General features: G+C 47.4%; 2 long non-coding RNA genes across 2 annotated transcripts; both read right to left on the reverse strand.

Annotated features, from left to right (window-relative positions):
- Positions 1-6,167: 6,167 nt before the first annotated feature.
- Positions 6,168-8,211, reverse strand: LOC138686153 (uncharacterized). Its single transcript, XR_011325511.1, has 2 exons — positions 7,846-8,211; positions 6,168-7,668 (listed from the first exon to the last, which is right to left on the reverse strand). It is a non-coding gene; the product is annotated as an uncharacterized lncRNA (long non-coding RNA).
- A 185-nt stretch (positions 8,212-8,396) lies between these two features.
- LOC104314482 (uncharacterized) lies at positions 8,397-14,871 on the reverse strand. The gene is made up of 4 exons (XR_011325510.1): positions 14,678-14,871; positions 14,414-14,596; positions 14,174-14,291; positions 8,397-11,423 (listed from the first exon to the last, which is right to left on the reverse strand). It is a non-coding gene; the product is annotated as an uncharacterized lncRNA (long non-coding RNA).
- Between the last annotated feature and the right edge of the window lie 845 nt (positions 14,872-15,716).

A 15,716-nucleotide genomic window follows, 5' to 3' on the forward strand; every position in this document is an offset into this window, starting at 1 on the left:
TCCTAAATGCCAAAAGGGTTATTATTGGAGCAATCAATGCCACTCAAAATTTAATAAACATGGTTGCCCATTCTCGGGAAATGGGAGGAGGGGCATCCGGTCCTGCGCCCCTCAAAATTACGGGGCCCTGCCTCATATGGTGCAGACGAATCAGTTGTTAGCCAACTTAAACAATACAGAGTCACAGACCTACACTCAGCAACCTCAGCAAGTGCTGGGTTGGACTTGGCAGTTGCCACAGAAGTAGTATTAAATACACTGAAAGAAATAAAAGTAGTTAGTACTGGAATTTGGGGTCCCCTTCCAAAAGGCATGGTCGGCTTAATATTAGGACGCTCTAGTACTTCCAGACAAGGTATATTAGTACTACCAGGCGTTATTGATTCTGATTATCATCCTGTTTGGCTATCAGGTTCTGCAGCCAGGACAACAAGTTGCTCAGCTTCTTTTATTTCCATATTGGGTTCCAAATTCAAACCAAGTTCTCCAAGATGAAGGGAACTTTGGTAGCACAAATGAAATTGTCTTTTGGACAAAAGCTATTACTACAAAACAGCCCACATTAGAAATTCATATACAGGGAAAAACGTTTTCAGGACTAGTAGATACAGGAGCCGATGTTTCCATTATTTCTCAAAATGTTTGGCCACCTGATTGGCCTTTAGAACCAGTACATACTACCATCACAGGAATAGGGGGGTTGCAAATACCACTTTGGAGTGTTCATTTGTTAGCAGTAACTGGCCCTGAAAATAAGGGGGCATGGATTCAACCTTATGTAATGCAAACACCCATGAATCTATGGGGACGAGACTTGTTGCAGCAATGGGACATGACTTAAACCACGGAAAAGTCAAATTTATTGTAGCAGTCATTGACATTAAGCCCCCTGCTCAAACTGAAATGGTTAACAGAAAAACCAGTTTGCGTTGATCAATGGCCATTAAAAGGGGAAAAATTAACTCATGCCGTACAACTAGTCCAGGAACAGCTTCAAACAGGGCACATTGTTCGGTCTAATAGCCAATGGAATACCCCCATTTTTGTTATTCCTAAAAAATCAGGGAAATGGAGACTATTGCATTATTTGAGAGCTATTAATGCAGTAATGCAACCAATGGGATCTTTACAACCAGGAATCCCAAATCCTACCCTTTTACCAGCACAGGAAAAGGGATCCCAAATCCTACCCTTTTACCTACCCATGGAACCTTTTTATAATTGATTTAAAAGATTGCTTTTTCACTATCCCTCTCCATCCTGAAGACTGTGAACATTTTGCTTTTTCTGTGCCTTCAGTAAATAATGCACAGCCAATGGATAGATATCATTGGACTGTGTTGCCACAAGGAATGATGAATAGCCCTACAATTTGTCAACTGTATGTTGCTGCTGTTCTGGCACCCGTTCGACAACAGTTCCCTTCTAGTATTATTTATCACTATATGGATGATATGCTCATCAGTGCTAAAGAACAAACATATGTTGATCAAACCTTAGAACAATTACTGATAGCACTTCAAGCTCATGGATTGCAAATTGCAAAAGAGAAAATTCAGTCCATGCCGCCCTGGAAATATCTAGGGTGGGTTTTATCTGAATGACACATTAAGCCTCAGACACTAAAACTAAATGTACAAATCAGCACCCTCAACGATGCACAAAAACTGTTAGGAGCTATTAATTGGGTTTGCCCTATGCTCGGATTAGCTAATCATCAACTGTGTAATCTCTTTAATTTATTAAAGGGCGATTCCGATCTCTCTTCAAAGCAAACATTGACCTCTGCTGCAGAGCAAGAGCTGAAATTAGTTACTGAACACATTTCAAAGATGAAAGCAGATTGCATAAGGAGTTCTTTGCCCGTCTGTTTCTTTGTTCTCAGGACAGAGCATCAAGCAATTGGATTAATAGGACAGCTAGAAATTACAAACAAAGTATTTTATTTGGAATGGATTTTTCTCCCCAACACGCTAAAGAAAACAATCACTACTGCAGCTGAACTGTATGCTCTTCTTATAATGAAAGGTTGTACTCAGGTGCAAAGTATTACAGGTTATGATCCAGAAATAATTCATTTGCTGCTCACTACCTCTAATTATCAATTCCTTTTAGAAAATTCCGAACAGTTTCAGACTGCATTGGCTGATTTTGTAGACAGAATTACATTTTCCTATCCACCCCATAAATTCTTACATAACTTAACTTAATATATTTACCTCTAGCTGAAGATGTAATTGTTCAATGGAAACCTATTAGTGATGCTAAAACTGTTTTTGTAAACGGCTCCGGAAAGACAGGAAAAGCAGCTGTAGTGTGGCATGACAACAATGAGTGGAAACATCCAGTAACAAAACATGATGGATCTACTCAGAAAATTGAACTCCGGGCAGTTTTGCATGCCCTCACATTGTTTTTACATAAGCCGTTAAATATAGCATGCGACTCTGAGTATGCTGTTAATATTGATGTCCAATATATTAATGGTACTTTTCTGAAAGAAATTAGAGTTGTTTGATTTGCTTTTTCAAATTCAGTCTTTGATTTCCCATCGAAAACATCCATTATTTATTGTTCACTCTCGGTCTCATACCACTTTACCAGGACCCATGACAAAAGGTAATGCAATAGCAGATTCATTGACAGTAGCTGTATTACAATTTGATTATTCGAGAGCATCTCATTCTTTTTTTCACCAAAATGCTGCTGGCTTGCACAAACCATTTAAGATTTCTTTATTTCAAACCAAGCACATTATTCGCTCTTGCCCTGATTGTCAGTGACTGACACCACACAGTTTTCCTAGTGATGTTACACCTCGAGGCCTACAAGCTAATGAAATATGGCGAACAGATGTTACCCACGTAAATTCTTTTGGCCATCTTAAGTATGTACATGTATCTGTAGATACCTTTTCTGGAGCGCTGTGTGTGTCTGCACACACAGCGGAGAAGGTAAAAGATATTAAAAAACATTGGACCCATTGTTTTGCAATTCTCGGGGTTCCTAAAATGATAAAAACAGACAACGGGCCTGGCTACACCGCTAAAAGCACACAATTGTTTCTGCAACTATGGGGTATAGCTCACATCACAGGGCTACCCTATAACCCACAAGGACAAGGTATAATTGAATGCAGCCATGCAACCTTAAAAAATATGCTGTTAAAACAAAAAAGGGGGAATGTGAGCCCACAGGAACAATTAGACAATGCAATTTATACCTTAAATTTTTTAAATGTGAATTCTCAACAATCTGTCACACCCATGGAAAAGCATTATTCTGGTGAACACAGGAAGTTTACAGAATGACCAGAAGTATTATATCGAGATCCATTAGTAAGTAACTCATGGCTTGATCCTATTGAACTAATAACTTGGGGAAGAGGGTACGTGTGTGTTCTTCTGCCAGCAGGACCTAGGTGGCTGCCCACTCGTCGCGTCAAACCCTATCATGAGCTGGCGAAACCACTCGAACAACCCAATCCTGCAGATGAAGACTCTGAATTTGAAAGAGGAGAAATGAATGAGGAGGAAGTGGCGCATTGAGACTGAAAAAGCTATCATGTGGGGAGATTTGAAGAGAATGCAGCAACAAGCTAGCGTGATGATGCACCGTGTAGCCTACTCCAAAGACCACCTTTTTTAGCATACCTGGCAACAGTACTGTAAGAATTCTGATCCTTTTTCTTTACATAGTCACCATGGCTCAGGCAACATTTTTATTGGGCCCATGTTACTGACCCCCCCCTTTTTTAGGCCAGTAACATGGTGGGATTCAGAGATTCCTGTCTCTAGTAATGACACAAAATGGACGGGAGGCGTATGGTTACTACCTCCTGGCCCACTAGAAGAAAAGAAAGAATGGATCCATGTCAATGACACACATACTTAGTATTTCCTGATATGGTCCAAGGGAGGATTGTCTCGGCCAGTATTACAAGCTCAGAATAATAATAATGGACCTTTTTTCATGAAGTCGTGGGTGATAGGTATACCATTTATAAAACAACAAATAGCTTATGGTGATTATCGAAAGAACAATTCCTTGCATAAGTTTGAACCTGACACAGAATCACAAAGACTTGGTGATGATATGTATATTTCACATCCTTATGGTTTTGTAGCAGCTCAATCTATAGATATCGCTTTACGTAACCCTGCTTTTGAAACTAATCTGAGTTAATCTTGGTATTTTAGCTGTTTTACTCATAAGAATATATCTGAACTAAATCTTACAGTAATCATGCCAATGCGACATTGTGTTGAATTGTGGATCCCTATAAATATGACCAAATTGTGGGAAGGGGAATAAGGATTTAGTCAATTATCAAGGCTTTTAAAGCAGACAATTAGTTGCCCAAAACAATTTACAGGATGGCTAATTGCCTTTATAATATCAGCTATCATTATTGCAACTACTGCCACTGTTTCTACCACAGTGCTTGTGAAATCCATTCAGACTGCTCACACAGTAGCTAATGTATTAGAAAATGTTACAGCTGAAATGAATACCCAGGTACAAATTGATCAACAATACTAGCACAATTGGACACTTTAGAAGCAGTGGTAATTTAGCTTGGAGTGTATTGGGTTTGTGTGGCAAGGTTTTGGTAGCGGGAGCTTACAGGGGTGGCTTCTGTGGGGGCTGCTGGAGGCTTCCCCTGTGTCCGACGGAGCCAATGCCGGCCGGCTCTAAGACGGACCCACCACTGGCCAAAGCCGAGTCAGTCAGTGATAGTGGTAATGCCTCTGTGTACACAAAAACAAACAAAAAAAAAGCTGGAGAGCGGGAAGGGGAAAGGGGTTGCGGCACACAGAAACGGCAGCTGAAGAAAAGAGTGAGAACATGTAAGAGAACCAACCCTGCAGGCACCAAGGTCAGTGCAGAAGGAGGGGGAGGAGATGCTCCAGGTGCCGGAGCAGAGATTCCCCTGCAGCCTGTAGTGGTCCATGGTGGAGCAGATATCCACCTTCACACAGCAGGGCCAGCTCCATCCTCAGCCTCCCTGGCCACACCTGGGGCTGCCCCAGCCCATCGGGAACAGGAGCCATTGCCAAAGCCCCACAGGACATCACCCCCTCCCCTGCACCTTGCCTACATCCAGGGACACAGAGGACACAGGAAAAATTGATTCATTAATGCACACAAGAAATCCTGGCAGTGAGTTGGCTACAAGGCTCAGTGCCCAAAGGCAGCAGGATGGGGGGATAAAAGGGAAGAGAAAAGCAGGAGGAAGGACAGAGGGACATAGAGGTGTGAGAAAGGGAGCCAGAAAATGGGATGCTGGGAACAAGAGAGGGACAAGGAGCAGGACAAGGCTGTAGAGAGAGGAGAGCGGAGAGACTGAGCAAAACAACAGGGATGGAGGAATAAATAATAGGAAGCAGGGGAGAGAAGGGGAAGGGACTTGGCAGGACAACAAGATGGAGACAGGACAAGGGACAGAAAAATTCTGAAGTGATAGGGAAGAAGAAACAGCAAGAACTAGAAAACAGAAACAGGGAGCCAGGTAGACGCAGAAAATTTTCAAAAAGCAACAGCATACAAGAAACATAGGCAAGAACTAACAATAGGCACAGGGAGATGGAGAGAAATGTAGAAAGAAAATGTAAGAAGTGACAGGGTGCAGGACAGAGAGGGAAGAGTTAAGAACTAGAGACAGGGAGATGGATAGAGAGCAACATAGAAAGAAAATTCTAAAAGCAACAGGATACAAGAATCAAAAAGTAGGTACACAGAGCTGCATAGAGGGAGACATAAGAACGAACTTTGAAAAGCAACAGGGTATAAGAAACAGAGGCGAGAAATTAAAATAAGGTCAGGGAGACCGAGAGAGGGAAAGGTAGCAAGAAAATTTAAAAAGCAACTGGGTTTAAGAAACATATGCAAGAATTTAAATAGGAATGAAGAGGTAGAAAGAAAGTTTCAAAAGTGATGGCATACAAGAAACATAGGCAAGATTTAAAAAATAGGGACAGGGAGCATGACTGATAGAAGGAAACTGAGGTGGGTTGACCTTGGCTGGCCAACAGGTGCCCACCAAGCTGCTCTATCATTGCCCCTCCTCAACAAGACAGGAGAGTAGAAAATACAATAGAAAACCTTGTGGGTCAAGATGAAGACAAAGAGATCACTGACCAATTACTGTCACAGGCAAAACAGACTCGACTTGGGGAAATGAATTTATTGTCAATCAAAATCAGAGTACGATAATGAGAAATAGGAACAAATCTGAAAAACACCTTCCCCCCACCCCTCTCTTTTTTTCCTGGGCTCATCTTCACTCCTGACTTCTCTGCCTCCTCCCGCCGAGCAGCACAGGGGAAGAGGGAGCAGGGGGTTGCAGTCAGTTCATCACAAGTTGTCTCTGCTGCTCCTTCCTCCTTCACGCTCTTCTTCTGTTCCAGTGTGGGGTCACTCCCATGGGGCCGCAGGTCCTGCCAGAAAACCTGCTCCGGTGTGGGCTCCTCTCCACAGCATCACAGCCTCCTTTGGGTGCATCCACCTGCTCTGGCGTGGGGTCCTCTGTGGGCTGCAGGGGGACAGCCTGTGTCACCATGGCCTTCCCCACGGGCTGCAGGGGAATCTCTGCTTTGGCTCCTGGGTCACCTCCTCCCTCTCCTTCTTCACTGACCTTGGTGTCTGCAGGGCTGTTTCACGCTCCCATTTTTCTCTATCCCAGCTTCTGCACAGCATTTTTTTAGCCATTCTTAAATATCACAGAGGGGCTACCAGTGTTGCTGGTTGGCTCAGCTTTGATCAGTAGCAGAACCCACCCCTGCAGCCCCTGCCCCAGCTTGCCACACAAACCCGCTACAACAGTGATCGGCTACAGGTCAGAGAGGAGGAACTAATAAAACAGGAGAGGGTGCCAGACAGAGAGATGGAGAAAAACAAAGATTAGTGATGGGCCACAGGGCTGAAGGAGGAATTAAAAAAGGGAACACTGAAGTGGACAAGAAAGACTGAGAAATACCAAAACCATTGATGATCTAAAGGGGAGAGAGAGGGGAAATAAAGAATAGGGACTGGGAGCCAGACAGAGAGAGAATGATAAAGACAAAAGTGGGCTATGGGACAGTGAGGGAAGAAGTTAAAACATAGGGACAGGGACCTGGAACAAGAGAATCTGAGAAAGTAAAAGTGTATCAAGAATACAGGGCAGAGAAAGAGGAATTTAAAAATAGACACCGCGTCAGACAGGTGAGAGCAGTGGGAATTGTGAAGGGCTAAAGGGCAGACAGGGAGGAATTAGCAAGATTGGGATAGGAAGACAGACAGATAGATGGAGAAAGACAAAGTAGTGATGGGCTGTAGGGCAGAGACAGAGGATAAAAAAAAAGAGGGATGGGACAGAACAGAAGTGCAGAGAGGAAAAGAAAACGGAGAGGCAGAACAACAGAGAAAGAGGGGGACTTGGAGAATAAGAGAGGAAGAGGTGCAGGAAGCAAAAAAAAAAAAAAAAAAAGACAGCAGTGAGAGAAAGAGAAGGCAGGGGCAGGGAGGGACCAGGATGCAGAAGAGGGGTGACAGCCCCAGGGGTCCAGGACTCACTGCAGCTCCCGCTCTCAGAGCTGCTGGGATAATTGGACAGTTCAGACACGTCTGTCTCCCTCCCCTTCTCCCTTCCTCCTCTGTAGCTCTGGTCATTTGACTGTCTTCCACCTAAGAGAACAGACTGGTGTCTTACAGCTCTTGCATTATCAGGCTTCCTAGAAACACAGCCTCGCACACGCACACACTACATGGCTGTACTGTGCTTTTGGTTATGCGTACAGACCCTGCCGTGCACGTTGGTGATGGGATCTGCTGAGGACTACGCCAGCAGGGATCCTTCCTCACCTGGAGAGGCAGGCTGTCTCCTGTCTGCAGCTGCTGGCTGGATCCCCTTTATTTTATTCTTCGGCAGCTTTACCTTTCTCTGGCCTCTCCAGCTTCAGCTGCAGCAGCTCCTGTCCACAGCCACTAATCGCTCTGCCTGTCCCCACTGCAGCAGCAGTGAATGCGGCAAACTCATGTGGGGAAAAAAGCTCCAGTGGGGGAAAAAGCTCAGGTGGGGAAAAACTCGCGGGGGGGGGGAACTCGTGGGGAGACAGGAAACACGGACTGGGGTCAGGGGTAAAGACATGGACCCAGGTGGAGAGGGGGGGTGAAGGAGCAGGGAAGCCATGGAGCCCGGGCTGGGGAAGGGAGGGGACGGGACACAGACAGGGGCCGTGTGTGTGGGTAGAAAGATGCATGGGGGCACATGTGTGGGGATGACCTACACCAGGAAGTCCACCCAGGATATCGACAGCAGAGAACTCACCTGGGATAACCCCCAACAGATAATCTGCTCCGGATAACTGACCCACACTGGATAATCCACAGCGACACCTCTGAAACTGCCCATGTTTCACTTCAAGATTTCCCCAAAGTGAGGGTTTTTTTGCTTTTACATATTTAAAAAATTGGGTTTTTTTGCTCCTTCCATACATTCAATCTGGGGGGGTTTTATTGCTTTTCCACAACACAAAAACTCATGATTTTTGCTTTTGTGCATGAAAATGGGGGGTTTTTTGCTTTCCAGCTGAACATATCGAGGCAGATTTGTCACTCCTGGGACTCCCAAACTGTTGGGTTTTTTTCGCATTGCAGACCCAGATTTGGGGGGTTTGGGGTATTTTTGTGCCATGGCCCTGGCTCCCGCTATGTGTGCCTGGCTTCACAGGGGAAGGGCCCTGTTTGTGGGAATGGGCCCAAAATCAGAATGGAAAAAGGGGGAAAAGGAGAAGGGGCAGCTTTTGAAAGCACTTTTCTATCTTCAATAGAGAGATTTTTAGAGGGGGGGGTCGAGGTTTTAAGTCTTTTCTATAAACAGGGCTTCTTTACATTTTAAAAACTTTATATATCATAGACATTTCCACTTATGTATCTGCTTACACATATATATTCCCTAAATATATCTATGTTATATATATATTATCTATTTCCACTTATAATGACATATTTACATATATATCTATCTTTTGACATGTATATAGTATCTGCATAGACATATATTATCTCTATTTACACTTATGATATATTTTGACAGTTACATGTATGTAGACTTAGATACCTATTTACAATTATATCTGCTTGGACTTAGATATCTATTTACACTTATATATAATCTCTATTTATAAATATTATTTATAATCTCTAGATTACATATAATATCTATTTAGACTTACTGTGTAACACATATTAAATGTGGATAGCTCTATCCAGACTTTTTTCTATTTTAAATTCCTTCATATATAAAATACACCTTTTTTTTGGTTTAGTGTCCTTTCTTTTTTATTTTATATATACACAGGAGCAATAGCTGAACAATGCCAAAGGTCTTGTTCCCATCTAGGAATACCATCTAGATCCCAACTGCAGCCTGCCATTAAACTAAAAAACAAAACAAAACAAAACAAAAACAAACCACAAAACCACCCTAACACTAAGCCCTGCACATTCAAGCCTTAACAGCTTGGATACCCGATCTGCTCGACAACCACTCAAGCAGCCTCTCCCAGAAGGCTCCAGCCACCCCCTCAGCACCTACAAATCACTATGGAAATGACCACCCTTGCCTGCTGCAGACAGCTACTTGACCTGAAATGCACCGCACGGTCAGCGCCTCAACAGTCATAGATGCAGATCAAGGTTAAGCAGAGGCTCTCATTGCTATTCCTCCCGTAGCCCCACCATTGCTACGCCCCCCAGGCAGAGGAGCCGCTACCTGGACACACACAAACACCACAAATGCTGCAACACAGAGATGAGAGAAAACTCTCAGCAAGAAAAATGACTCCCAGATTGCAGACGCTGTCAGGCAGCAAGACCTACTGGGCTGCAAGCACAAGATGAGGAGGCCCTAAGGCGGCCCCAGAGAAAGTCAAACGTCACGATCCATGACAAGATGTTATGGTCAAAACTGAGATGACAGATGTGCAAGAAGCATGGCTCTAAGACCTAAGAACACAAGGACGTGGGAAAGAAGGCCCAGAAAAAGGGCTCTGTGTAAAACAAACGGCTTGAGAGTGGAGCTGACAACAGACTGGAATGCCACCATGGAAGAGACAGTGAAAGACACCAGAAACTTTCGAGACACAAGACCGATCCATGCTTTGAGCTTGTAACACAAGTGAAGCAGCCCTTGATTGGCGCTATGCTGCTGAGTCGACATGTGCAAGACCCTAGGGATGGCTAGCTACATGCCCACCGGGCACAAAGAACAACAGGAACATCATGAATTCATAAAAGTACGGCATAGAACACAGGAGACAGACTATACAAACTACACAACAGAGACAGAGGCAGGAACTGCCCTGCCCATCAGATGCACATATTTTGTGGAAAGGAATGTGGACCCTCTCTCTGCCCAAAGATGTCCTGTTCCAAACTGCCCTCTCCACTGCACTGAATGTAAAACCCCTTCCTGCCACCCCATGCGTGGATAGTGTTGGCACCTCAACTTAGCTTTGAGCGGGCTGGGAATCGGAATCCATCCTCGACAAAGACCACCCAAGCTAACTAGGATGTCACTGCAATCGCACGGTTCCTCTTCCTCATCTGCAGACAGAGTGCTGGTCAGTTGATTTCATGCCAGTCGACACCGATGACAGCCTCCTCGGAAGCACCGTGGCATTCTGCTCACCTGCTCTGCTCCCAGATTAACAATGGATGTTGCAGCCAACATCATGAGATGAAACAGGCTATACGCATCTGGATCTGGCTTAGTGTGTGGGCCTGCAGCAGAGCCCGGAGTCAGTGGGAAGACAGCCAACGCTGTACGTATCCAACAATCCAAAGAATGTGTCGATCTTGCAATTTTTTGCAAGAGACTGTAGTAAGAATTACACTGCCCTAAAGAACATCCCTCTTACAGCGCAGGGCAAAGATGTAACAGGCAGTATCTCCGTAGTATTTTAAAACCTGACAGTGGTTCACAAAGAGTATTATGAAAAATAACGTTACAAACAGAAAAGAGACCAGTAATCTCAGTAAGATCTCTAAGTCAGTATAACTTTCCCAATTATACTGTTCGCTAGAGTAATTCACTAGACTATTTCCTTTTCAACATCAGTTTGAGAGGTGTACACTCTCCTATTTCCCAGTCCATATTTGACCTTGAGGGAAACGGTCTGCTTTGTACCATTCCCCGCTTCTGGCTCAGGGCTAGTTCCCGTCGCGACAATGTACTTCTTTTACAATGTGCCACACGTATCCAGGCTTTTGTTCCTTCCACGTTCTCTGCCATCTGTGAGGTTAACAGTACTTGAAATGGACCTTTCCACTGACGTGTAAGAGGATTCTTCCTCTGGTGTTGTTTCACATGTACCCAGCCTCCGGCTTCCAGAGTGACATCGCTCCAGATACGGATGGGCCAACAAGGCTTCTTTCATCTGCAAATGAGATTCTGCTGTAACTTTCATTAATGTTTGACAATAGGTTACTGTAACAGTAACAGCAAGACCTGGGAGTCGATACCAATCTCCTTAGTCAGCCAGTAATTATTTGATAGGGACTTAAGTTACTGCTGCCAATACCCTCTGCCTTCATACCCTCCCCGTATCTCTGTTGTCAACTGGGATGGCTCCGGCCCTGCTCAATCCCACCGCTGTCAGGAAACACCCTCTGCACCAAACCGGGGACACCACGCGGCTCCTGGCGACTCACGGGGCTGGGTGTGAGCAGCACATGGTGGCAAGGAACAGACATGCGAAGGCTTTGTCATGGGGTGAGAAGACACTGGCACCTGACATAGAGTTCCAGGTGTGCCACAGAGCGCCACATACGGGATTGCAAACCTGGCAGAGAACTACACGTCCCAGCCTGCACTAGAAGCTAATGTGACATGCCACAGGCCGCGGCATTCTCAAGAGTTCTGACCCTGTGGGGACACCATTCCCCCCCACCGCAGAGCCCAGAGTCCCCAACATGGCCACAGAGGGCTCTACCACGACCGCTCTGGTTCCAGCATGACACGTCATGCCCACCTTCATCCCCAGAACCTCTCCATGACTGCACTGCCACCCCCCCCACACGCCGTGGCCTTCCCTGGGACCCACTCTTCGCGCACAGCCCCCCACACCACCCCCCGAGCTGACCCAGAGCCTTCCCCACCCTTCAGGGTCCTTCCGCTGCATGCCAAACCCCGACTCCCCAGTCACATGCCACCCACATCCCCACCTCCCCCCCACCCACTGGACGCTTTTCCCTGAGCCTCATGCGTGTGTGCCACTTTTGTGGGGGCAGGATGGGACAGGTAACGGGACACAGAAATAAAGACAGAAAAGACAGGGGGAGGAAGCAGGGCAGAGGGACCACGAGAGGAAAAACAGATAGGGAGCAGGACAGAGATGGAGGAAGAAGCAGGAGGCACAAAGAGAGAGAAAAAGACAGGAAGAAGGACAGAGTGAGAAAAAGAAGGGACGGGAAGCAGGACAGGGTGACAGATGAGAAAAAAGGAGAAGGAGCAGGAAAAAACTAGAGGGGGGGAAGGACAGAGAACAGAGAAAGAGAGGGACAGGGAGGCAGACAAAGAAGCAGAGAACAAAAAAACAGTAACACACAGCAGGACAGACATATGGAGCATGAAAAAATAAAGATGGGGAGCAGGAGAGAGAAATAGAGGGAGAAAGATGATGGAAGCAGGAGAGTAGCTGCAGAAGGAAAAACTGATGCTGATGCGGACTGGGATGGGGCAGGAGGGGAGAGAGAGAGAGAGAGATGGGACATAGAGATGGAGAGAGAAACCAAAGAAAGGGAACAGGAGAAAAGGTTTGAAAACAGAGAGAAGGTATGCAGGACAGCACAAAGAGGCAGAGAAAGAAAAACTGCAGGGCTCCAACAGAGGAAGAGCAAAAAGGTCCAAGAAGCTGGACAGACAACAAGGAGGGGCGGAAGGGGTAGGAGGGCTGGTAAGGGGACAGCCAGCTGGACAGGGGATACAGCAATTAACAATGAGACAGGCAGCGGGGCAGAGAAAGCTGGAAAAGATAGGGACAAGAAGATGGACAGAATGACAAAAAGAAAAAAGGGACACAGAGCAGGATAAAGACGAAGAAAGAAGCAGAAGGAACAAAGGAATAGTGAGAGAGAAAGGAAGAAGGACAGACTAAGAGAGACAGAAAGGGACAGGGACCGTGACAGAGAAAGAAGAAAAGACTTACAGGAAGCAGGATTGTCAGAAAAAGGGATCAGGATAGAGTAACAGAAAAAAACAGGGCTAGGGAACAGGACAGAAATGGATTTAAAAAACAGCAATGTGCAGCAGGATAGAGTAAGAAAAAAATAGGCATACAGAGCAGAGCAGAGCAGAGGGATATAGCAAGAAACAATGGGAGTGGAACCAGTACCAAGCGATGGAGAGAACAGAAAAAGAAATGGGGGCGAAGGGAAAGAACAAGAAGAACAGAGAGAAAAAGAGGGACAGGGACTAGGACACTGGGACAGAAAAAGAGGCACTCTGAACAGGACAGAGACAGAGAAAATAAAAATACTGATAGGAAGCAGGGTAGAATGATATTGAAAGAGAGGGACAGGCAGAGGAACAGAGGAATAGCAAAAAAGAAGGACAAGACAAATATAAAAAAAGCTGAAGGACAGGCAGCCAGAAAATGAAATACAAAAAAAAAGAGAGGGACAGTGAGCAGGACAGGCAGTGGAGAGATGGCAGCAGCAGGCAGGCAGGGAGAACGACAGAGAATTGGAGCAGGGGGGGAAGGACAGGGGCACAGAACAGCACAGACAGAGACAGAAAGAGAGGGACGGGGAGCAGGGAAAGAAAAATAGGGACAGGGAGAAGGACAGAGAGGTGGGGAGACAGAAAGAGCAACAGGGACCAGGACTGAGGGATAAAGAGAGGGACAGGGAGCTGGGCACAAGAATAGAGAGAACAGGAGTATGGGTAAGTGGAAAAAACTATAGAGAGGGAAAGAGAGAGGGTCAGGGAGACAGACAGAGGGACAGGGAGCCAGGCATACAGACGAAAAGAGAACAAAAGAGGAATGAAGGACAGTGCAACAGAGAGACGGAGGCAGGGAAAAGCAAAGACAGGCAGGGACCTGGGAGGGGTGGGGGATGCAGAGAGGGCAGGGAGGAACCGGGACGAGGAAGAAGGGGGACGCATGCCCAAGGGCCTGGGACTCACCGCAGCTCCCGCTTTTGGCACCATCTGGAGAAACATACAGTTCAGACACTTCTCTCTCTCCATCTCGCTCTCTCCCCCCTTCCTCTTCTGTACCTCCGGTTACTCAACTGTCATCCATCTAAGAGAGTACAGGCAGTGTCTTACAGCTCTTTAAATGCGAGGGTTCATAGATACACAGCATCTCACTCACACACGCGCAATACATGGACGTACTGTATATATTTGGATACATATACAGACCCTGCGTTATACATTAGTGATGTAATCTGCCGAGATCTATTAATTAGGAGCATTCCTCACTCAAAGAGGCAGGGTTTCTGTATTCTGCAGATAGAGGGAGCTTCCAGTTGGATCTGCTTTGCTTCATTCTTCAGCTGGTTCGCCTTTTTCTGTTCTCTTCAGCTTCAGCCACAGCAACTAGTCCTAAAAGACAAATATTAGGCCCTTCCCTTTTCACCCACCCTGCTACAATAACAAAGCAAGCCAGGGACGACGCGAGCAAACCTAAGCCTGACGCAGTCAACGACACCCCCAGAGGAGGATCGGGCAACTTAGTCCTCGGGGCCGCCCCAAGAGACACCCCCGAGCCTGCGACCGCCGAAAGGTCTCCCTCGCCACACCGCTGGTCCCGGCCCTCGCCCGCCGCCGAAAGGAAGGGCGCCGCCATGCTGCTCCCCGCCACCGCGCATGCGCCGTCCGCCGCGCGGGAGGGGCTGGAGGCCGCTCCCGGGACAATGCGCATGCGCGAGCGCCGTGCTCCTGCTCCTCCTACCAGTCAACGGGAGGCAGCGGGGAGGGCGGCAGCGCTGCCGCGCACGCGCAACCCGCACGCTGCGTCACCGCCCTTCGCCAAGCGGCAGCAGCGGCGAGCGCTCGGCAGCAGCTCGCCTGCCCGGCGGCGGCCGTACCGCATTCGCGTCATAAGGCGGCGCAGTACCGCATTTGCGTCATAAGGCCGGCCGCCAGGCCCGCAGTACCGACTGCCGGGACACAGGGGTGGCGGCAGCGAAGGCGGCGGCTCGATCGAGTTGCCGCGGCGCGGGCCCCCCGCAAAAAAGCTACAAAGCGACGGCAGGAAACTGCGCCTCCCGCGCGGACAGCGGCTGGAAGAAAACCTGCGCGTCGCCGCCAGCCCCAAAAACGAACGTCGCCGCCCGGAAGGCCGCTCCCGGCAGACTCCCGCTCCCGGCTTGCTCCGCCGGCCGACGGCTCCCAGAGGCCGCGTTCTCCGCGTCCTGACCGCGTGATGACGCCCGTCTCCTCCGCCTCGATCCCCCCTTTCCCGTGCCCCTGCCAGCGGCAGGCCGCAGTGTTTCATTCACCCTCTTACCCACAGCCCCACATCCGTCTCCCAGCCCCTCACGGCCCTTCTGCCGCTCAGAACGCGCGCATTACGGCAGTCAGACATCTCACGCCACGGGAACCGTGTGGGAGACGAGCCCCCCCGCCCCAGGCAGCAAGGCCAGCGCCTTGGCCCGACACCACTTCTTTCCCTGCAGGATGAGCCCTTCCTGGAACAAACGCACAGCCACCGCCTCTCTGG

Source organism: Haliaeetus albicilla, chromosome 7, assembly GCF_947461875.1.
Source record: "Haliaeetus albicilla chromosome 7, bHalAlb1.1, whole genome shotgun sequence".
Classification (NCBI taxonomy): domain Eukaryota; kingdom Metazoa; phylum Chordata; class Aves; order Accipitriformes; family Accipitridae; genus Haliaeetus; species Haliaeetus albicilla.